Here is a 25,035-nt window from a genome sequence, read left to right on the forward strand (position 1 = left end):
ACTAGTATAAAGGCATTCAGTTTGCATGTCAATAGAAAGCAAATATGCTGATTTCTGGATTAATTTCCATACTTTTTGTCTTTCTACACAAATGTACTTGTATCTTCAGCTGGGGCATCTAATGCCTAGAACCCTGAGCTGCTTTTCATCACAGGTCTAAAACTGTGACACTAATTGCAATTACCTTGACTATGCTCACAAAGGTGTTGTGAGGCTTAAATAATTAATATTATAAAATACTTCAAGATTATTAGTCTAAAAGATGAGGTAGCAGCTCTTAAAATCTGGAACAAATCTTGAAATCTTAGATAACATTACCTAATACTTAGAGCACTGCTCTAAGTGTTGTTTGGGATTACTACAGATAAAGAAGTATGGTTTACCTGGTTATAGAAATTCTATTAAATGCAAAATAATGACAACAGGTCTGTCTGGATGCAGGCAGTAAGAAATTTTTGTAAAGGAAGGCTCTAAAAGGCACTCAGTACGTGTTTGCAGCAGCAGCGAGACTCAAATGGGCTACTTTTGTTCCCTCGGAATGACTCATAGCCTTATCTGAAACACATTTGTCAATGTGATCCAGGATTGCTTATTACTGGGAATGCTCACTGTGAGAAGATTAAATCTCTGTGTACCACGGTAGCCCCTTTATACAAGTTAAAACTGCTGTGACTCACGATAGGAAGTAGAGTATATTAGTCTGGGCAGAACTATGTTAATGTACTTCTTCCGATGTACTCAGAGCAGTAGGAAGATGTTCGGTGATAAGGGGACTTGCACCATCTTCTTTTTGTCCTAATCCCACTGAAATTCTAGTCCTTTAAGCACTCTTCATACTGCTGTTTCTCTCGATGGTGTGTCAGTAGCAGCTGACAGCGTTCAGCCTTTTTGTTCCTGTTTTGATGATGTCCTTTTTTCCACACTCCTGCAATGCTGATAATACAGCTTTAAGGAGCCAAGCTGGTTATCTTAACACTGTGCATTGCAGGTACCAGTGCAGACAGCAGTACAGAGTGGATTCACTTCACCTGCCTTCAGGTGTGTGTGTCTCATTGTTTCATGCCTCTAACAGCCATTGCAGTGAAAGGCATGGTGACAATCCAGCCTCTACTTCATGGTGAGGTGAAACACTTTTTTTACAATTACTCCTAGAAGGAATTTAGAGGCAGTCTAGACAATTTGATCTATGAGTTGGAATAGATAACCTTTCATTGCCCTTTCCAACCCAAGCTATTCTATGATTTTACAAATTTTAATAATATGCTTCCCACCTTAACTGATAAAAATAATTTTGTGATATATTGTCAATCACGTAAGAAATGGGCCATGTCTTTATATATAAATATATATATGTGTGTATATGTGTCTCAATGTTCCCATTTGTACATTATCATGAAAATTGCAATTCTGAAACTGAAAGCATCAGTAAAGAAAGCACTCGCAAATGATAGGGAGTAGGAGTGTCTAGTGTATTTGTGTGTTTTTGTTTCTTCTGAAAGCCCAGTGCTGTCATGGTGAAGCTGGTGTGGTGTTTTTTTTTTTTTTTTTTTTTTTTTTTTTTTGTTTTTTTGTTTTTTTTTTTGTTTTTTTTTTTTGTTTTTTTTTTTTTTTTTGGTTAATATTATCATCTCAGAGACTGTATTACTTTGAGGGAAAAAAAAAATTAGCAATTTGCACATTTTTTCAAAATGTAACAGTATTTAGCTATTACTGTCTCTTTCGGCAGTACTTGATGGTAGACTTTTCCATAACTCAATTCACACTAGGACTTGCTGGTACACTCATAATCTGGTTTGACTCATAATCTGATTTGTCCCTGTCTGGAATAAGTATATCCATTAATACTGTTTAAGTTCTGGCACATCTCAAAGAGCTTTTGTAGGTCTTCTGTATTTTTAATATTTAAATTCTATTCCTAAGATTGATTTCTCACCAGTGTGCCATCATTTCCTTGGGTAGGCAAATGACAGTCAAATCTATTTTACACTTCTTTTAGATCTTATACTGCAGTGTTTTATCCTATGTAATGACCTCTATTATGTATAATTTTGCATGCCACATATCTTAATGAAGTTAATACAGTTTGCATATCTAGGTTAGCTATGGTGTACTAGCATTTGTGATGTTTTCCAGTGTATGTTGTACACATTTTTCTGGCAGATGAAGTTGATTTATTTTCATATTCTGATCATATGTCCTGTAGTTTTGCCATAGGCACCTGTGAAGTCTAATATTGATTTTAAGGTGGTTAATAAATTGCAAAGTCCAACACCTGGAATGTCTCTCAACGTTTCTTCCTGACCTTCCATTGTCTTATATTTAGGCAGAGCTGTAGCTGATGATTATATGTCACAGGAGCAATCCTTCAAAAAGTTCTCTTCTTTTACTTTATCTGAGTGGCAGAAACAGCAGCTTTAAAGGGATTTATGTTTCATTGCAATTCAATCTTGTTTTGAGTGGCAACACTCTTCAAAACTCAGGTATATTATTTCCAATTTGATGCCTTCTTTCTTGTTTCTTACTGTATCCCTGAGTACACAGTTTCTCAGAGCTACTCTAGGTGTCTCAAGGCCCTGCAGTGTAGATGTTGGAAATATAACTTATCTCACATAACACTAGGTATGCATATATACTTTTATGTTTATACTAATTCTATAGAAGTTGTTTCACACTAGTGATAATTAATAATTGTTGTTTGCAGATGTTATTTCTTGATGAAATTTTAAACCCAGAGCTTTTGAAATGGAATAAAGACACTGCAATATTATACTTAATTAATCAATTATTATTCTTGTAAAAAGACATATTTTTTAAATTAATACATTTTTTATTGCTGTGTTATGCAGAAAATTCACAACAATTAATAAAGAGGGAAAGATCTGGGTAAGGAGCTAGATATGTAGATCAGGATGCAAAAACAACCCAGGGAATAGTCTAAGCACTATACTGTGCAGGAGCTCTCACTAGCTTGTCCTTGTTATCTCTGTGAATCTTGAGTCTGTTGCACAATAAATTACCTTTACAGTGTAGTGAGACTCAGCATGCATGTGGTGCAAAATTTTCGGTAGGCATCCTAGCATAAGTATTGTTTTAAAAAAATAAGCAATAGGGCAATTAGCTGTACAGTTTATAACATTCCAAGGGTATTGGTAGATGGGACTCTCGACAGTTAGAGTCCCATCTATCAATCTTGTGACATGTCTGAGTTTGCACAGGAATAGTTCTGCTTCTCAAGACTATTTTTCTTTCTTTAATACAGAAGAGATTTCCTATACTACCAATTCTGATTTTTTTTTCTGATTTTTTCCCATTAAGATAGGAAAAAATGCAATGAGATGAGACAAGCTCTCTTTCACAGGTGTTTACTTCTAGGTGTTTCTTTGTCTGCAATGTGTCATTTACGAATCAGAGAAAATTACTTCTGTTTGTCACCTCTAGTGTTCCATCCAGATATCCATATTTTTCACTGGTTGTGATCACTATAAAAACAAAATAACTCTATTAATGCATTCTTTCTTTTATAATACCTCATTGCAGTCAGAGAGAGAGCTAAGAAAATGAAAAAAAAAAAATGAAAGTAGTTTCCCAAATCACTTGGAAAACTTTTTCATTTCCAGAATTAAAGTAACAGAAATTTACATTTCATTGCAAGGCAATGCTGTTGAGCATCTCAAGGAACCTCTGAAAGTCTTACTTATGGTGACCCAAGAAGATATGGAGTAAGTACATGTGGAGAACTGAAATCCTCCCTAACTCCTTTAGGTTTTTTTAAACTTAAATGAGAAGTTTTGGCTGAATATTTAATGTGGAAGTCTGACATTATCCCTTAGTTTCCTCATTATTTATATATCACATACATTTGCTCAGTCATATTCCCTTCCCTTTCTTCAGAAATGAAAGACTAATTGACACATCCTTTTCCATAATTTCCTTTTATATATTTTACACTGGAATTCAGGTTGACTTTTTAACTCCTATTTTATGGTCCATAATTTGCTCTTCTAAAGTTATGATTCTTTTAAAATAATTGGTTTGTGATTATCCCCCTATTCCATCTCTAAGTAGTCATTACTTTTAACTGTTTGTCTTTCTGCTTCTTGAGTAAAATACAATGCCTGCTGTGCAGGTCAACAGTTTTCCTGAGAGACTGAAATTGCTGATTATCTTTCCCACAATAATCTCAATCATATACTGATTACACACTTACCTCTCTGATTGCTTTGATCCATGCTGAGTTTCTCCCTGAAAACTCAAATGACTCTGGGGCCTCATCTGCTAGTTAAAAGCGTTAGTGGCAAAGCGTATCTCTAGATCTTAGTGTTCATTATTCTTTCTAGGAAGTGTCAAAACCTTTATATAAGTAAGGTGGGCAAACATCTTTTACTCAGGGCTATTTGCTTCTGGAAAAGCTATGTCCAATTTTCTTTCAAAGCGACTGATAGCAGTCTTCATCCACTTGCTAATAAAATCTCTATCTTATGTCTCAGAAGAGTGTGATGAACAATCAATTCTTTTATTATTCAGGCTAGGTAATTAAAAGAGTGGTTTACAAATTTCAAGTCCCCTCTTTTTTTTTTTTTTTCCCTTTTGTTGCTTAGTTATGCAAATGCAAATCCACCTTTAATAACCACATTTGTCCATCATCCAAAGATCATAATGTCCTTGGTGATCTCAAATTCTACAGCAAATGCCCTGCAGGCAGTTTGATAAGCAGGACTTTACACAGTAAAATTACACTGTTAATTGTCATCCTCACCGCACTTTCCACTGTCATTGGTTTTCCTTGCAAATGAAACTTCAGTAATCTGGGCAATAAAAACTACATTGGACATTCCAGTTGCAATGTTGAGAGCATTTTTAAACCAGATTACTGACACACTTCATATATCCTCCTCTGTGGTGGAGAATAAGTTATTTTTCCTGTCCCCATAGGGAAAAGGTGAATGAAATAATCCAGAAGCCATTCCAAATTTTCTGTTGCGCATCTGATTTAAGGTTAAGTAGTAAGCAATGCAGCACAGATGCAGCACAATGCATTATTTTGGATATTAACTAACTTAAAAATAAGAGGTAATATGATACAGGTTCCTGGTGTTAGAAGTATATGTTCTTTCTCTTAGAGCCATACACTTGAATTGATATAAGAGCAGTTAGGAGAAGGTGCAGCCTCAGTGCTGAGGTTCTGTAATTTCCACATACCATTCCAGGCTGCAGAATCCAGGCAAATTCCACATAATGTATATCAGACTAGAGAAAGAGAAGTGTGAATGGCTTTGTACTGCTGCAGCCTTACTCTTTTTTTCTCCAACAAGACTTGTTGCCAGCTGCCATTGACTGCACCTTTGCCTCTTCAGTGTGAGCCCATCAGCTGTGAGCAGGGTGAAATTGTGCTTAGCAAGGCAGCCTATCAGCACACTCTTATTTTTTTCTTTTTTTTTTTTTTTTTTTTCTTTTTTTCTTTTAATTTTCCCATCAGGACACTTTACCATAGAAATTGCAGAAAAGATCATAGAAGCACTTTTGGACTGAGAAATATTCTATTTCCCTTTTTAAGTTTATTATATCTTCTTGATATTACAGTACTTCTTTTCACACTGTCCATCATGAAACAGGACAAAGATAAGCACTTCTTACCATTTCTAGGCAAGAGTGAGTTAAAGGTAGAGAATTTTGGTGTGATGCAATCTTTGGTTTGTTCCTATAGAACCAGAGAATTTGTGCATGTAGCATTTGATTTCCAGTCAGGACTCTTCTAAGCAGTTCTTTTGGGTATAAAACCCAACATCCCTTTGTGTTCCTGTTTCATGTTGCTAATTAACATGGTAACTGTCATCAAAAGGCCAGTAAGCATTGATCTGTTGATCTCCCAAAGTGATTAGCAACATGAAATTTGCTAATAGGATTTGCCTGAAACGTCACTGAAAAGCAGAAAGGCCAGTTTCACCTGTGTAACAGTTAAATGTGGATGGGCTGTCACATCCAAAGGGCGACTGTTTAGTTCTCATCTTAAATAACATTGATATTGCCACTCTTCACAAATGTTGTTTATAGCTTTTCTTGCAATGAATGAAGACTGTCCTTCATTATCCCAGCACAAGTAGAACAATACTAAATTCTTTCATATGAAAAATTTAATGACAATGATGAAATCTTCTCAACAGGGTTATCAATACCTGATAATTTTGTTATGAAAATGTTTGAAGAGACAAGATGATTAGATTAAAAAAATGAAAATGAGACCTTATTTATCTTCATGTATGTGTGTGACAGAGTGAGGGATTTGGTTGACTGAGGATTTCCTAGAAAGAAAATGATAAAGTTTGCCTGTTATCAAAGATTCATTTCATAGGACATTTTCCATAATGAATGAAGCCAAAGAAAATATAACAGTCTTGTACAGTTCTTTCACTAATTTCTTATAATAGCATTTAGGTTTTGATTGAATCTGTTACTAAGGTGGTTGTAGGAAGGAATGTGATAGAGAAATAATAATTTTCCAATATTTCATCATCTGTCAAGAAATTATTTCTTAAAATCCATGATACTTACACAGCTGTAATTTTTAACTGAAAGTACTGAAACAGTTCTTCACCAAACAGAATATTGAAACTCTTCAATTTACATAATAATAGTATGATTTACATATTTATTAGTTTCATTTAATTTGCCGCAAACAAAATATTCTAATCTGGTTTGAGGATAATCTCTAACCTTCTGTTGTTCTTCATTTAATGCACACACATACACAGACAGACATACTCATACTCCCTTTATCTACATTTCATAAAATGTGTTTGCTTTTCCTCTAAACACACTTCTCAATTCCAAGAAAGATATTTATTGGGGGAAATGCCAAGAAATAAAAAGAAAAGAATGACCTTTACAGTTTTCTGGTTATTGTTCCCTTTCTGCTGTTGTTGTTGACTTGTGAGGTTTTCTCTGGGTTTGTTGATTTGTGAGGTCTTCTCTTTATCATGCCTGTGTTAACAACTACAATTGTAAAAATTAACAATTCCAGTTTTTGAAGAAAATGTGTCAGTGATGATTAATTATTGCTACATTTAATAGTTTGTTAATATTTGAGCTGTAAAATTACTTCCTTACATACATAATATAACAATGTTGAGGTATTTTCTATATATTAATATTTGTAGTCTTAAAAATTATACAAAAAATAACATTATGGGGGAAAAAATCCCCCAACGTATAAATTCGTTGTCAAATGTTCAGTTGTCACTGTGCATAATAGTTACACTAGGATGGAATCAGGAAGTAAATACAATTCTCCTATTAACATTTCTATTTGTTATATCTCAACTACTGTTGCCATCAGGTAGGAGAAAAGATATTCAGCAGTAGCAGGAAATAGCTATGATATAATAAGAAAGAACAGAAGGAAATCCTCCTACTAAGGAAATGGGAGTGCCAGAGATCTGAATGACCCTTCCAATTAAGCACCAGAACAGTGACTCCAAATGGGAAGTATTTCAATTTTGGGTTTGTTTGTTTTTTTTTTTTTTTTTAATTTAAAAACTTAGGTGTGTTTTATTGGGTGGTTTGAAGGAAGGAAATGGCCATTTTTTTTCCAAACTACAAAACAGTCACAGAAATTCTTTTTAGTCATAAACGCATAGATTTTGAAACTAAACTCCCTGTTTGCTGGACTTATTATCTTGAGAACAGCAGCCCAAGGGCAGCAGACTTCCTTTCTGTTCTGTGTTCATCCTGGCCACCTTTTCTATGTTGTGACGTGAGACGTCGTTGTCTTCTTTTTGCAGTGTGAAAATGTAGGTGGAACTCAACCTGGAATGGGGTCAGCAAGCTTCACAGCCATCAGCAGCACTGACAGCAGCCTGTCTCTGTGGTCAGGCACTCCCTGCCCCCAGGATGGCACTCAGAATTGCTTGCTCAACACCTGGGAGCTGAGCAACATTTACACTGTCCCGGGAGGAAAATGTCTGCATCCTTTAGCTTCTAACAGGACGTTTGAATGGTATTTTGTAGGTACATGTGAGAAGATCCAATTACTTAATGCAAAGTGTCATGATAACTGGAGGTGCCAAGCCTGTAGGGAGAAGCTGGTTTGCATACAGCAGTCTTGGAGCATGAGTGAACCAGGATCAGCGTGCAAAAGGCTTTATTGCTATTTGGACTCATCCCCCACTCCATGTATACTACTTGTCAATTTTCACTGTAGTTCTCATAAAAACTGTGAGCGTTAAGGCGTCTTTATAGAGTATCTAAGTTAACCAAATGTAGAGAACCGATCTGTATAGTTAAATCCAGTTGTCATGCCAAACTCTGAAGGATTAAGGCACTTTGAATAGAGACATATTCCTCAAGAAATAGTCCTTCTAGGGAAGAAGTGGTCCATTAAGGGAAAGGTAGGACCTTGGAAACAAAAAGACAGAGAGTCGTTTCATTATTTGAATGACCTTGTTGCCCTGGGAGATTTAAATACCAATCAAGAGGAGCTAAAATAAATATATACATAAAAAATAATGCAGGAGAAGTTATCTAAAGCCTTTAAAGAATAAGGTACAATTTCATTAGAAATATGTAAATGTATTCTGAATATCCTTCTAGAAAAAACAAACAAAACACATACACTTTTTTTAAAAGAATATCCTATCCTCTGAATTTGTTATGAGTTCAGTATCTAAATTAATGTTATGACAAGGGCTTCAGGTATCAGGTGTGTTATGCGAGGGCTTCCTGCAAAGGAAATTATTTTAACCTCAACCCAGAAATCTGAGGTTATGATGGAAGACAGTGCAAGCTTGATAATTAAAAGAGGATTCAGATAAAACTGTTTCTGAACTCTAATCCAAATTTTCTAATTAAATGACAAATCTATCTTTCCTTTAAAAAGTGTTTCTGACAAAGTTACATATTTGAGGTTAATGATATGTCTATCTTTTTGGGGTCAGAAAAAAAAATAAAAGTTGGCTGAGGATATGAAGTATGAAGAAAGGAAACAAGAAATAAACCAATTATAAATACTTGTTCACATGCTGGTAGAGCTGCTAAATAATAGCATTTACATGGAAGGAACCCTCTGCATATAGTTATATCCTGTAAATGCCCAGCCCCACTGCAGTAAGTAGAAGCCTTGCCTTTCATTTCAGAGGCCATAGGAAAAAATCAACAGGAAGTTTTGGGTTCAGTTATAAGCATATAATTATAAGATGGTGCTAGATATGCAACAAAGTATTCAAATAAGGGAGAGAACTACTGCAGGATCTTCATTCTGCCATTTAGATGGCAAGTAGTGTGAGTTTCCACTTACATGTTTTTTAATACTTTCATGTGGGAAGCACAGAGAAAAATTTCTAAACTTCATGGAAATTAATGGTATGTTCATTACAATCTCTTTCCTGTAAAGAAACAATGTGACAAAGCAAGCTTTTAATGGTCCTTATATAAATTATTTCTTATCAGCTAAAAGATTGTTATTGGTATCAATAAGAACTGCTGCTGCTTTCATGAAGATGCTTTTAAAGGGGAGGCAATCCTTATGGGACATTGCCATAATTTTTTTTCCACACAGTGCTTACTGGCTGGAACAAAATAAGTAATTAACATTTTTAGGAAACTCTTGTCTTTTGATCTGTAAAGGACTTTCCCATAAGCAAGTGCTTTTAACATTACTCACAGCTAAAGGTGACTTTCTATAAATATATTATGGAATAGTTAGTGTGCAAAAAATTTTCCCAGACAGCTTGAGACTGTTTCTCCAAAGACTTTGAGAAACACAGATTTGAGCCTGGTGATTCATAGTGCAGAATCATGTGGAAAACTGGAAAGAAGAAGGAGGAAATGGTTTCGTGAGTAGCCTTTGAGAGATTTGTCCTTGTTGTTGTTCTGCTGTTCTGCCACACATACTGTTATAGACAGTATTAATTCGAAATCACCATTGGGTACGAGGGTGTCAGGCAGCATCTCTTATCCAGTAAGTCTGGGTCTGCTAAGTGTCAAATCCTATTGACTGCAGTAGGTATTTACATGTGAATATCCAAATCACTGGAATAATTTTCTTATTCCTTGCCTGTCAAAGACATTTGTAGAGTGGAAATACATAATCTGAAACTGTTTTCATGGCATTTTTATGTCATACTCTCTAAAATCTCTAAAAAGAGCCATGTCCACCTCTGGCTTAGTTTCCCCATTTTCAGTGTTTCTCATACCATATCAACTGTCCTAAAGATTTTATTGCCTCTGCCTGCAAACATTGGGTCATGTATCCACAAACCATCCTGATTTCCATGTTGCCTCTACCATTCTTCAGTTATATGTGTTTACTAGTTTTAAACTAAATATCAGTTCTTTCTCCACTTCCCCTCCAAAAAGAGAAAAACAACAACAAAAAAACAAACAATAAAACCCCAAAAAACAAACAAACAAACAAAAAACCCCTCAAAAAACCCCCCAAAAACAAAACAAAACACCCCCCTATGATACAATTACTACCTTGGATAGAATGAGGTCTGTCTGATATGATAATATGTCCTGTACTCCCAAGGTTATTTTCCAAACTAGCCCATTCTTTCTTATTTTAACAATATTCTACATATCAGTCTTCCATTATCCAGGTTCTTTCTATTTGTCAGACTTGCTTTATCTGCAGGTCATCTGTTATGTCAGCCTACAAAATAACATGTATAGAATGAAGTTTTATATATAGTAATGTGGTAATACCTTTTAAAAATACTCTCTCTGTGAAATGATTGTATGTGGCCAAGATAGCCACATTTCAGTACCAATTTCAATTGGTAGTGAAAACAGAAAATGCTAAGGTTTTTTCACACTTCTATTGAATGTCTGAAGTGGGCATAAAAGTACTATTCTGCTTCTTAAATGTCTTGACCAAAAATCAGTTGTTCTTATCTTTTATGGGTGAATATATATGGGAATTGTAATCAGGTAAAAGTGGAGCACTGTGAAGTTGCAGCCTGAGCATCCCTCCTGTTCCTGAGTAATCCCTGCAACAAGAGGGGACATAAAAGTTCCTGGGGACTTAATCACCAGCATAAATTTTTGCAGGAAGCTTCAAATCATTATAAGAATAATACACTTCTCTTGGTTAATTTGCAGACCTAACATGATTCAGGGTTACAACTTCATTGTAGATTTCAATGTAGGAAACTGCAAGAATTAACCTAAATGAGAAAAACAGACTACATTTTTGAAAATTTAGGAAAAAAACCAGGCAAAATATAAGCAGAGATGTTGTATTTCTCTTTGCATTCCTAGTGCAGAGAAGAAATAAATTGTGTATTTCAAAAGTGTTCAGTGTTACTTCAAATAATGTGATGTTTAGCTAATAGTAGATGTCTTGTGAGGTGTGGTAATTTGCCAAATCAATATTCAATTATATATTTTTACTCATTCTAATAACAAAATCAAGGGAGCTGAAAGATTTCTTTAGTAAGAACTGAAGGGCAAGAAAGAGCAAAAATCATGGTGGTTTGACAGTGGGTAGCTTGCTTTTAGTCTCTGCTGGAGGGAACAGTGAAATAATGCAATTCCTGGTGCTCTTTTGCTGGGTTTTCTATTTCTTTTTTGCTGTCTGTCCTTAGTTGGATGTCTGGCAAAGCAAATTTAGCTATTACTTCCCATACTTGCATCATTAAAAAGAGGATGTCCAGTGACTAAAAATGTTTGAAGCAGACAGGACATGAGAGTAAAAAGTAATTGGACTAGAGTATTGATTAATGCATGCTTCCATATTACTATGTAAAAAAAAAATGCTTGGTTTTGATTGCTCCGAGACAAAACTTTCAGCTTATTTCCTCTCTCCCAATTTTTCTTACTACTTGTGTATCTCAGATGTTCTATTGTTTGTTAAAAAACACATTTTATTTTCATTTCTTTGATGTTAGTATTCATGAGGCAAAGGATGTGTTAATATTGTTACCTTGTTTTAGATAAAAATGGATTTCAAACAATTGATTCTCTGTGGGGAATATAATAGTCTATGTAGCTGGTTGCTCATGACACCTCTGAGAAAAAATACATTAAGGATATAGAGATTTTATGAAAAAATATTCTAAATTACGGTGTGTTTATTCTTTAGGTTTTTTTTTTTAATAAGGTTTGCAATTGATTTGCTTTGGCTTTCATACATTCCTTGTCAAATCCTATGGAATTTGGAATGCAGAGATAAAGACACAGCTACTCCTGGGAAGAAGAACCTAGGCAGCAGCTTAGCAATCAAACCCATAGTTAGTCGTATGTCTTTTAAAACTCATAATGATTTCCAAGCAGTTTGAGAACTTCAAGCTTTGGCAAAGGTAATGCAAACTACTTTCAATTAGTTTCCATTGGCATCTATAAGCATAATTTTATAAGTTTTATCATTTACCATTTTTAATTCTAAGTATTCACAAACCAAATAGGATTAAAGTGAAGCCTTGCATTCAGTAAGCCATATCTATGATTATTTTTCACTGCACATTAGTGAGGGCTAGAGCAGATGGGGATCTAGCATGGGCAAAAAAGAAGAATATTTTTGGCAAAAACAAGAACAATAGTATATAAATATTATAAAAACCGGCGACACAATAGATTGGTGTTCATTTCCATGTGTTTATAACACAGCCCCTTTAGAATACCAAATGACTGGTCATTATTTTGATAGACACACTGATTACTTAGTTTCCTTCTGTTTCCTTTGCAATCACATCACCATTGTGACAATAACAATGAAATCTGCAGACAATGGCTGCAGAATTTGATAGCAAACTTATCAGTACACATTCTGCAATCGACACGAAAGACTGTTCTATTCTGGCACAGTGGCATGTAGGAATTCTGAACTTAGACAAGGCAACACTTTTAAAGAGCACTGTTTGCTAGCTAGGAAGCCTGAGGCCAGGACATGAGTAAGTATTAGTGACTGGTCATGTACAGGGTCAAACGTGTAGTCCAGTCTCTTGCAGTGATGCCAGGCAGGGCAGAGGTGTTGACATGGGCCATGGACCAGTTCTGACGAACAAAATGGGGCAACAGTGGCCTAGAACTAAGGAAATTTAACTTTATGGGGACAAGCAATTCTGTGCCAGGTGTCTGCTGCCATAGAGATTGGTCCCTTGACTATTTAATATATCACCATAGATGTAACTTTAGAGTTCATCCTCTAACGATTGTGTGAAATCATGTCATCTGGCAGAATTGAGAAGAAAAGCAAAATCCTATCATTTAACAGAGGTAATAAAGCCAAATCCCAAATAGAGGAACCTTCCAAAGGACTTCTGATTTAAGATTTTCACCATCTACAATGAACTAACTTGTATGAACGAATTTTAAAAGTATGATAAGCAAGAAAATGAGACAAAGCTAATAAACCTCATTTGTCAGGAAGGCTTTAATAGTGCAGAATCTGTATAACACTAGCCACAGTTATGCAGAATGCAGCTTTGAGATGGCTTTGATTCAGCTGTGCTGGTGTGCAGGGAATTCTCTCCTGCATCTGTTTGCAAACTATAGCCTGCTGATGTATACCTAAATTAACATTTACAATAGCAGTTGAAAACAAAGCTTTGAGTAGTTAAGGACGTCATCCATCTTATGCTGTCTACAAATAAGAACACTCTTCTTACCAAGAAAAAGGAAGTTCAAACTTAATCACAAGAATATAAATGAATCGCATTTTTAATGGGTGAAGAAGACTTTTAATGCACATTGCACTCCACAATTATTTGCTTCAAGATCTTTTGAAGGCTGTTTATGAAACTGTTTTAGATTTTTTTTTCTCAACAAAATTTTTGGGATATAATCAACATTTCATCGCTTTGAACTATTGTTTTGGAAGGTTTTATTTTTCGTTTGAGTTTGTAACAATAAATCCTACTGCTAAAAAGCAAAAAATGTAATTTCTCAACCAGCAAATCTAAGGACCTTCAGACTGAGCTCAAAATGTGATAAATTCAAGACTATGCCTTCGTCTGAAATACCTTTAAAACACTTTAAATTTTTTTTCCTTGCTTCACTTTGTGTTGACATTTAGGTAGAACTGGGAAAGAAATCACTGGGGTAAGAACTTTTGATTTATTTGGTTTTATAAGGAATAAATATTTTCAGTTTGTAATATAGATTGAGAAATTAACAACAAAACAACACAAAAACCCCCAAAAAACCCCCAAAAAACAAAACAAAACAAACAAACAAAAAAACCCCACAAACACAAAAAACCAAAAAAAAAAAAAAAAAAAAAAAAAAAAAACAAAAAACAAAAAACAAAAAACCCCACCAAAAACAAAAAACAAAACCAAGGGAAATTATCAAATTAGTTAATACAAGTCCTTCCATACTTGAATAAGCCCCTATTTTTTGTATTTATTTTCCAATGTTTCTTATTAAAATATGAATATTTTGGCTAAAATTTGGTAAGTTCCCTAAGTATTAACACTTAAACTTCACAGATTGTAGCATGGTCAACAGTAGAGACAACACAGCAGTATCTTTAATAATATATATTAAAAAAGGATCTCAGTCTCCAGATTGCTTAAAAGGTTCAATAAGTCTAGGCACTAGGTTGCTTGTTTCTGTAGCTTCACATTTTCACATCACTAATGTGTGTTACTCTGTGTATTACAAGAGGTTTTAATTTTCTTTCTTTCACAATTTATTGACTGGATGACATAGTTAAAAAGCGTATTTTGTTTTTGTAGAATTTTAACTTTGCTGGACACACACCACCATAATCTCTTTGATCCCTTTTATACACTTTCTGAAGGTTACTCTCCTGTAATTAAAAACAAATTTTCTGCCTGAATGCCCTTTTAGACTTTAATTATATGTATGCACATTTTGCACAAGTATTTTGTTACTAGGGTCTTTAATAAAAGTCCTGATTTGATGAAGAAAATTAATCAAAAATGTATTGTGAATGTTTTTACCACTGTGGAAGATTTTTTCCAAAACCTTATTAAATTTCCATTCTCCACAGCAAATAAATAAACATGCCAGAAGAATGACAACTGTGAACTTTTGCTTCAATAAGGTTGCATACTGGCCACTGGGATTTCCAGCTTATTGAATAACTTTATGGCATAGATATGCCTCTTGTCTTCAGCAGAGCTGGAGAAAGATATCATCTCTCATTACAATTCTGTTGCAACTTTCCCTCAGTTGAACATCAAAAATTTTCAGGCTTTTGGACTGAATGGTTTGTGTTGTTAGACGCAGCTCAAAGGCACTGGCTCATGTTTGTTTGACAGGCTATCACTTACAGTGCAATGAGGGAAGGTGTCTTTCTGTCAGCATAATCTACCCATAGTTCTTCACTTTCATTACATTCTGCTGCATGCTGATTGTCACCATGGTGTTGTCTTAACCAAGGAATGAACTGTAAGGTTGAACAGGGAGAAAAAAAAAAAAAAAAAAGACTTGCTACTAATATCCCTCTGTTTTATTACCAGTATGTTGTAAATCACCAAGCAGCTGATGACATTTAGTCAGGGATAGCAATCAATAAAGAGAAAATCACAGCTCTTAGAATACCTCTGCTGGCTTTGCCTGCTCAGCCTGTTCTGCCCTGTCCACAACACGCAGCAAACCTGAGCTTGGAATGTAGTACAAAGTAATTTTTTACCCCACTCAATTATAAATGCTTGGTTACTGAATATTTAATGCCATGATTAACAATGTGATGATCCGTGTCACATTTTTTATTTGTCCCTTTTATCTGAAGGATCCTGAAATGTTTTTCATATCTCTGATTACACAAAGACTACAGAAAGGTTTCTTAATCCAACAAGGAGAAAAAAAATTACTACTTTAACAGCATAGCACATCTCATTGTTATTAATGATAATAATCATTCCTGGCACTGGCTGTAAGTTTCACCCTTTTTATGAGGCTCTCAGAAAGCAATTTATAATCTGGCATTGGAAGTCTTCACACACAGCAGTTTCACAATACAGATAAGCTTATAACTCATATCTACAGTAAAGGAAAGTGGAGGCACACACATTAACAGAGTTACCCAAGTCAACAATGCAGTTATAATTGGAGATCTGAGGAACTTTGAAAGAGTTCACATATTCTCACCTCAACGTCCTATTTTCACTTTTATGACATATTTCTGAACTAAATGTCAAGATAAGATGTGACAGAATCTAGGGAAGAAAATCCAATTCCATCCTATTTGGATAATTAGTTTTTTCTAGAATGAAAAAGCTCTGCCTTGGTTGTGAGACATAAATACTAAAAAAAAAAAAAAAAGAGGAACTGAGGCACAATATGAATTTTTCAGGAGTTCTGGAAAGCTAACAAGTTATTTTCAAGCTTACAGAGGAGAAAATTGCTATGTTTGCAGCAAATTAGTTTAGTCATTAGGATAAATCTGGTGCTCGTGGCACATGCCTCGTACTTTCATGTATGTGATGAAAACATCAGCCCAGGTATAATGAGAAGTTTATTTGACTGAGATGTGGACTTGGGGGCACTAGCTGACAATCTCTGTGGGGAGGTGGAAATATCCATATGGCATATATATATCAGCTAATATCAGTGATTATCTGTCAATGGCATACAAAGTCCTAGCTTTCACTTCTGTGTAGTGTACAGAGATTCATATCTGGTTCCTCCATCCCCCTCTTCATCAGGTCCTTAACCCCTGAAGTGCAGACTACACTCTGCTTGGGGTATCTGAGAATGGAAATTACAGTGGAGACACAAATTTGATTCCATGCCTGCTTTCTGTCAGGCCACTACAAAGAGACACATTTCCTTCCATGCCCGCTTTCTGTCAGGCCACCAAAAAGGCAAAAGAACACAAATCTTGGGACTGGTGAGACAGGGACCTTGACAGCCTGAGTGAATGAGGGGAAAAAAAGCTGGAATCTGTCCAGCAACAAGAAGGTGCTTCTCTTTGAATGTGTTTTCATGAACTTTCTTTCTACCAGATAATTATTCTGCATTTTTCCAGACCTCATTGTAATCTCTTAATTCTTGCATTCTTGATTTCATAGTGGCTGAGTGTCTACTAGACAGTGAGAAGAGTCTGCTCCCTTCAGGCAAGAGGTGTAGCATCACAAATGTCAGCTCTTATACTTGGTTCACTTTGCATGTTGGGCATGTACTGCTCATTGTTTTGTCTCCTGCTCTAGGATCCTAAGGTTAGCTGTCACTGTGTGGGACATCAAAATCTGTCTCTGACAGAAGAAATCTTATATACTTAGGGGAGACATCTTCATATGTTATAAATCATCCAGATTCATTTGTCTGTCCCTCTAGGTGAAATTGAAACTGTATTTCCTCCTTCTTTTCTTCCTCCCACCTCTTCTAATTACCTTTGCTGATTATCTAGTTTCAAATGTAAGACGTATTCTCTGTTAAAGCTGGATTTAGCAAACAGAAATAAATGCATCCAGCAATGAGATATCTTCTCTTCTGCCATGCATCATAATTATTTCAAAGAAGATGTTACTCTCAAAAGACTTAAGTTGTACAATTTCTTTGGTTGCTTCTGACCTTTCTTCACTCCTCTGCAGTCTTTGTACTGCCCCTTTATTTATCTGTCAATTCTGAAGGCAAAAACTCTTGACAATTTTTTGAAGAGCCAGAGTTTTGTGATTTTAAATCAAACATTGTGAATATTTTCATGAAACTTCTTTTTAATATTTTTGTACTTTTTGAAGCTTTCCATGTGGATTGTGTCACTTTTCATTATAAATTCTAGACAAAAGAGCCTATTAGTCTGACAGCAGTAAAAATATTCTTAATTCCTTTAGTATCCTTCCCAGTCTGCAGACTGGGATGAGACAAAGAACATGAACCTTTCTGAAACAGGGGTAAAGTAAACAGCTTGTTATATAGGTCATCTTTATTTAATATTCATTAATGCTTTATTGTTCATGGCTTTTTACTTAATCGTATTTATTTATAGAAATTTCCCACTGCAAGGCAGTTTGGCTATGGCATAGCTTCTACAAAAGGAGTTTATTCAAATATTTACATAACATGCAAAAGTTATATGAAAAATTGTTGGAAACAGCTTTTATGTAACTGTAATTTGAAAACAGCAAAATCCTTACCTTCTGTTCTCTTCTTACTAAGAAAAAATGAAATCACTATAAACTACGCATTAAGCATTGAGGCTGATCTTTATGGTCAATCAGACATGTGAACTCTGGTTGAGTGTAATAATTGTCTATGAATTTATCTGGTTGTGCTTGGGCTCTGAGCTTTTTGTGAACCTGTATTCTCTGCAGATTGCCATGAAGCCACATGTCTTTGTGAGAGTCTGTTGATTACCAGAAAACCCTACAACGTCAAAAATCCTTCACTATTAGTAACCAACCATGGAACACATAAGAGAAATGAAAGTTTTAAAAATCAATTTGGACTTGAGTAGAAAAGCCTTATAGTCCCTTGGCTGTTAAATTGCTTTCTATCAAGCACAAACTGGCAACTATATGTTATACATCATCAAAAGGATTGAGGCATCATGTGGGAATAGATTGACTAACCTTTTCTTTTTGTTGTTTCAATGGATTAATAATTAATTCATTATATTTCATGAATATGTTAACAAATTTTTTAACAACTGCACAGATCTTCTGTAATGACATGTTTAAATCAGACAGGTATAATGACCCATTATAACTAGATGTCTGAAAGGTCACAGGTCATCCCAAGGGTACTGCCTGCCCTTATTAATGCATCAATAGCTATTAGTTACACTGCTAGACTAATAACCTGCCATGAATTTTCTTATAAATATTTAGTAGGCATAGTACAACTCTATTGTGAAAGCAGAAAAGTAAGAGATAACATGAAGATTAATTAGAGGTGTATCTTAAAACACTTACACGTATTTCTCAGGATTTTCAAGAATAGAAAATTGCATGGCCTCGATCATCACGTAAATCCCTCCTTCTTTATACTTGTTCTGCAAGATAAACAGTGGAATGCAGGTTTGATTGATGTTTCGCCCATCCTGTATCTGGCATCTGAGCTGAAGAGTTCCTTTGTTGCTCAGGGACTGACTAGGATAAGTGGACATTAAATGTCCAGTCAAAACTACTTATTTTAAAAAACCAGAAATTTCAAGTCAAGTCAGATGTGTAGGAACAGCAACAAAAGACGTGGCTTATCTGAGATGATGCTTAGGGCTTACCTTAGAGCTTTTTATACAGAGACTAGAATGGTTCCAATCTGACTATGCTTTCTTCTATATCTGAGGTTTAGTATAAAAAATCAAAAAATCAACCAGTCCCCTTGGCTGATTTTTTTTTTTTAACTTATGTGACAACCATTTTCTTCTTTTCTGAAAAGAAGTACTTATATTTATTTTTTTTTTTAATCTGAGTAGATACACACCTTTTGAAAAGTGAGCATTAGGTTATACTGATGTTCTATGCAAGCTATAGTATTGGAAATTAGTATTTTCTCTTTGTGATGTTGGTTTGTCTGGGTACATCTACAGGAGCAGTTGAATCTAGGGGAGGGAGAGTGAAGCATATTTGCACAGCCACTTGTAGACTGGGACAGAACCTGTTCATAGGGTGGGAGGAGGAAGGAGAGAGGAGAAAATTCTTTCCATAAGAAATGGAAAAGACGCTTGAGGAAGCAGAATGAGCAATAACTGTGCATATTGCAGGCCCACAGGCCACATGCCCTACGTACTTGCTGTGGTGTGCTGTCACAACCACATACATGTGTACTGTCTCATGGATTGCCCTTTCTTATACAAAGTGGGCTTACTGCCTGTGTTGAATTTAATTACATAGGGAAATATGAGCCAATGCCTAGATTCAGTCTAGAAGATGGTACTTTCTGATCTTGTTCCTAGTCTGAGAATCACAATAAAGTGCATGGTTCTGTATGCAGATATTTTAATGAGCCTTGGGAGTTTGCCATCTTGAGCTTAAGCCTTGCAACTGTTTTCATATGGAGACCCTCCAAGAACTTAGAGTCAAACCAGGGAGCCAGTCACAGTCTGTGTCATCTGGTCAGGAATATAAAACACCCATGTGTGGTGGCATATAATGTGATATAGTCTGCACTGTACTTGTCAGCAGCGGTCTGGGCCAAGTCTGAAAATTATTCTTTTTGCAGCCAGGCTCAGCCTCCAAAAAGTGACATACTAATCCTAGAAGCCTGCATTATACCACTGTAGCAGATCTTCCTGTGCACATAATCACAGACTCCTGTGAAAAATCTTTTTTAAGGATATAATGGAATCATGGGGACAGCCTTTCGACTCACACAGAGTTCTGTTCAGATGATGTGTATGTAGACTCTTTCTGTCAATGCCTCTCATGTCTTCAATTTGCAAGACAAAGTATATAATTAGTGATTAATCAATCATTTCTCACATTACTGTTTTGATCAGCCAACACTGCAGTTTACAGACTGCAAATCATAGTTCACTTGCAGGAAGGATGATGAGGCTCCAGAAGCAATGCCAATCTCATAAATAACGTGATGAGAAAGTTATGCTGTCCTGTTGAAGATCCCAAGGGGGTTACTGGTACAGAGAACTGGATGTTATCTTCCTTAACTGAAATATCTATACATTTTTATAACACTATCAGAGGAAACTGAAGAGGGTGAATATTCTTCTCTGAAAGGCAGTTAGGCACACAACTTAAATGACCCAGGGCAAAGGCCAGCAGCGTGGCTCTACCTTACTCACAGTGTTTGCCTTGTGAAAATCCAGCTCTACCTCAAGCATGGCTACCAAGAGCAATTAGGACATAACTGTAGCAGCATGAACTGGTTTCAGCTTTAGATTTTTGGAGTTCTGTGAGTTATTAGTAAAATGAGTTTTTGCATATCTTTTGGGTGTGTGACAGTTGGCCACAGATGACTCTGCTTGTGCACAGGGTTTGGATCAAACACCCTCCACAACTGTCTCCCAGCTTCAGCCCTGATGTGATTCTCTGGCTAACATATATTAATAGCAGTCATATCATCATATCACAGTCAAATCACAGTTATAGAACCTAAATTTTTTTAAATTCAGAGCCATGTGGTTACTCACTGCCAAAGTTAGTTGTTAAATTGATGTCTGCAAGTTATTGTTATTATTACCTGTATATATGCTATGTTGCTTCTGCTACTCTGAGTAAGTTTTTAGGTAAGGGTAAGGTGTTAATTGTACATGCATAAATGTGGGTGTATATGAGTTACTATTTTGTGTTCTTTGTGAGTAAATAAAAAAAAAAATCAATAATTTGTGGAAGGCACTGTATATATCATATTTTCTTCCCTATAATCCTCCTCTATTTCTGCTAACCAGTTGTTTTGGCAAGAACAACCAGTGAAAATATAGAACCTCTAAGGTTAAAAAAAAATAAAAATAAAAAATAAAAAATAAAAAATAAATTAAAAAAAAAAAAAAAAAAAAAAAAAAAAAGACTGAAGCTGTTAATTTGAATTCATTTAAGACATTCCTCTGAGAGATCTGGCAGAAGTGAAAGATTTTGTGCTTGTGGACAAAACCCACTGTTTTCTTTCATGCTGCTTTCCAAGCCCTCCAGTTTCGTTAGGACAATGGAAACAACCCTACTGACAGATGTTCCTATTGAAGCTGTAATAAATCCTTAAACAACAGTGCTAAGACAGCAACATCATTATTCTGTGTCTTTTGATATATTTGTTAGACACACCCATAAAAATTTAAATTGAATACAGGCTCTACCACCAAACAAGTTAAGTTGTAAGAGAAACTTTCATTCTTTTCCAGAACCAGAAGCAATTATCCACAGCTCAAAGCACTTCAGCAGACATAATGAGAGTATGATATTAACCAGTCAATTGGACTAATCTGAATGACTGTCAGTACTCCCAGCAAAAGAGGCCTTATTATAGTTACAGCTATTACACTGCTGCAGTAACAAGGTTACTTAGAAAGCTGAACTCAATCTATCAGCATATTAGATACTGAAATGCCAAATCATCAAACTGTAAGCCTTGATATAGCATTTAGAAATGGTGGGGTAAGGAAGAGGCCTATATGAAAACTTAGAGAGTATAGGTTCTCCTTGACATAATTCTTCTCCTTATTCTGAACCACTCATGCATCTGAGTGATGAGTGGGAAGTTCCTATATGTTTTTTCATCTTTCTGGAAGTTTTATTCAGCTTGGAATTTGCAAGAGACCCTCCTTGCATTGTAGGTTCTCATTTAAATGAACCGACTAAAGAGGTTATATTTCATTATTATGGATAATTTAAAAAAAAAAATTACTAATAAGAAAAGTGAAAGAGCTAGCATAAGTGTTGATACTACATTATAGGATCTTGAATCATGATAATCAGGGAGCACAGAAAGTTATTTCATTACTGGTAAAGATGGCCATATTTTTTTCTCTCAAAACATGCTATTGAGTGTGTTTTTCATGCATGAAGAAGGTTCAACTGTGCTTCATAGCAAGGGCATAATTAGACAAGATTATTTCATGATACATTATATATCTGGAGGTTAGAAGTGAGAAGGATCAGGACCACAAAAGAAAAAGATTGTCTGCTTAATCTCAGATTAAGAGTTGGAATGAGGGAGGGTTGGAATGAGGGAGAAAGTGGAGCTGGACTTCAGGTCAAATAAGCTCAATAAATGAACTAACAAGATCAATAATAAAAAGGCCCTACAAAAAGACAAGGAATGACGAGAAAGGTCCAAACAAAAGGAACTGCAAGAAGCACTAGACAGAAACACTAGTGTGAAGTGCTCTTTTCACTGGAGTGGACTGACATCTTTCTTTGGCATCCTCATGGTAATATGGAAATTGAGGGAGCCACACTTCAAATATAATAGAGTCAAAGTTCTTGGCTAGAGTTATTTTCCTTCCAGTTCAACAAAAAGAGACTGAAAAGAAATCTGAAATTTCTGCATTAAGATACAAAAGGATACAAAAAAAATATGAGCATGTGACCTAGCAGAGAAAGGTATTTCTTTGAACTCTTACAAAAGATATCTGTTTTCACCAGAGAACCAAATCAGCCAAAGACAACTAGAAGCCTGGTACAAGCATGATCTGGTTTTGACTTTGCAGCTAAGCTTTCAGAGAATAATTGTCTTTTGGACCTTCTATTGGATGAGCTTTCTTGCCTGCCTTCCAGAAATCAGTGATTTTAATCTCAAGCGATATATTAGGAACAGTAACAAAGATATCACATGGTAAAAAAGACCAAATACATAGTAAATGAATCTAGTATCTAGTGGATATTCAGGTGTAGCGGCTTAGGACTCTTTTTATACAATACTCTATTCATAGGTAGATGTGAATGTACTTTAGCTGTATCTCAAGCCAACTTGCAAACAACTCCAAACCCATTGTTATATTTCAAGAATTATGTAACATTCAATTCAAAGTGGTAAGCCCAGATCAGATTACTAAAAGTACCATTTGGCTAATGACCAGTGTGCTGTACATCAGCTTGCTTTGCTGCTTTGATGACAAGGTATATCAGCCTTTTTTATACCAGTACTCTAGGGCACAACATTTAAACAAGAGTAGTCTGGCTGTGAGACTAACCTTATCACCTCAATAATTTAGAATGTTTTTTTTTTCCTATTCAGTGTTCACCTCTTCTATTTTAAGACAAGGAGTAATTCTGACTCTTCTGTTTTGTCTCTTTTCTTGCTTTCTCTTCAGCTTCAGATCCTGTTCCTCTTCTGTTGCCTCTGGGCTCAGCAGTTCCTTCTCTCACTTTAGAATATAACCTCTAGCTCAGATTGCTTTCACAGAATCCACAAGGTGAACATCCATTAGTTCACCACCAAGAGGAAAAAAAATTGGAGGAATCTGTGTAACTGTGAAAGTCTTTGTACATTTGGTACATACATATGTCAATATTTTACACAATTTATAGTTATATTAAAATTTCAAAAAAAATTTTCTATGACAATAGATATTCTCAATTTTTTTATGGGCTGCCTTCCACTAGCAGATGTTTCAGGTGTATCAAATTCTGTCCAAGACAGGCACTTTTTGAGTTTTTTTAATAATGGCAAACTTAGCTTTTTATTTCAGCACAATAGTTACATTTTGAATATTTAGAGAGATCTACAACATTCCAAAATATTATTTTTTACTACAGTAATTGTTGAAAGCATGATTTTATTTATATGGTGTCATGAGAAAAAACATTTCTTGTCCTCACTGGAGAAAAGTAATCACTTTCAAATTAGAATAATTTATGAAGGATTCTTATAATTTTATAGACTAAGAGTTCACAGAAAATTTTCTTTTTAAAAGGTTCAGTTCAATGTTAATTTTAATTTAGCTCTTCTATAATTGAGTGTTTCTTACTAGAATTTTTAGAGTTGGTGCATAGATAAATCATAAACAGGAATTCTAATTCTTTGGTAGTTATTCATATGAGTTCCATTACTGCCACATTGCAGGCAGTGATACACTTCAAGGATTGTGCTGATGCTGATGTTATAAAGCAGAAGAACAAAGTTTAAATGGTCTGTAAATGTCAGCAGAATCCTGATAGTAAATTATGACCTTGCTATTGACTCCTGAGTACCTTTAGCTACATTTTATGCATTTCATATAATGGAAGTGTAACACTCCTCAGATCACATAAACAAAAGAGTGGCATAACTCCCCAAACTAAGGAATTAAAGAGAATATCAGATACTTATCAAAACTCTGTGAAGTTATTTGGAGAAGTGAAAGTCATCTTAGGAAAGCAATAATATCCAGTGAGTAGTAGTATTGCAAGAAATGTTAGCATCTGTATCCCTACAGGAATTAACTTATTTTTAATTTTTTTTATTAAATGTTCAAAATACAGAACTGTGAGATTCAGCACATTAAGATTTTTCCATTCTTAAGCATAACATTTAAATTCTTGCCTTGCTTTCCATTTATATATTGAAACTCTGTAGCTTTGAGGGGATATATTAATGTCCACTGCAGTGTCTGTGTCCATGAATGAGGTTCCAAGGCAAACTGAATTCAATAATACAGAGTTGATTTGGATAACAGAACCAGAAGTTTGTGCTTGACATATAAGTGACCTTGTAATCCTCTCCTTAGAATTCTTCCCACCATTCCTCCCTCCTGCC

The 25,035-nt window shown here is 35.2% G+C and overlaps 1 long non-coding RNA gene across 1 annotated transcript in view; it reads left to right on the top strand.

The window, feature by feature from the left end:
* The window catches only part of LOC310907991, a 249,577-nt gene extending 247,982 nt beyond the window's left edge, over nucleotides 1–1,595 (top strand). The window contains exon 2 of the long non-coding RNA XR_014589757.1: nucleotides 1,521–1,595. This is a non-coding gene — a long non-coding RNA (uncharacterized lncRNA). The remainder of the gene's footprint in view (nucleotides 1–1,520) is intronic.
* The last annotated feature ends 23,440 nt before the right edge of the window (nucleotides 1,596–25,035 follow it).

The sequence above is a fragment of the Zosterops lateralis genome (assembly GCF_965231275.1).
Source record: "Zosterops lateralis genome assembly, chromosome: 3".
Taxonomy (NCBI): domain Eukaryota; kingdom Metazoa; phylum Chordata; class Aves; order Passeriformes; family Zosteropidae; genus Zosterops; species Zosterops lateralis.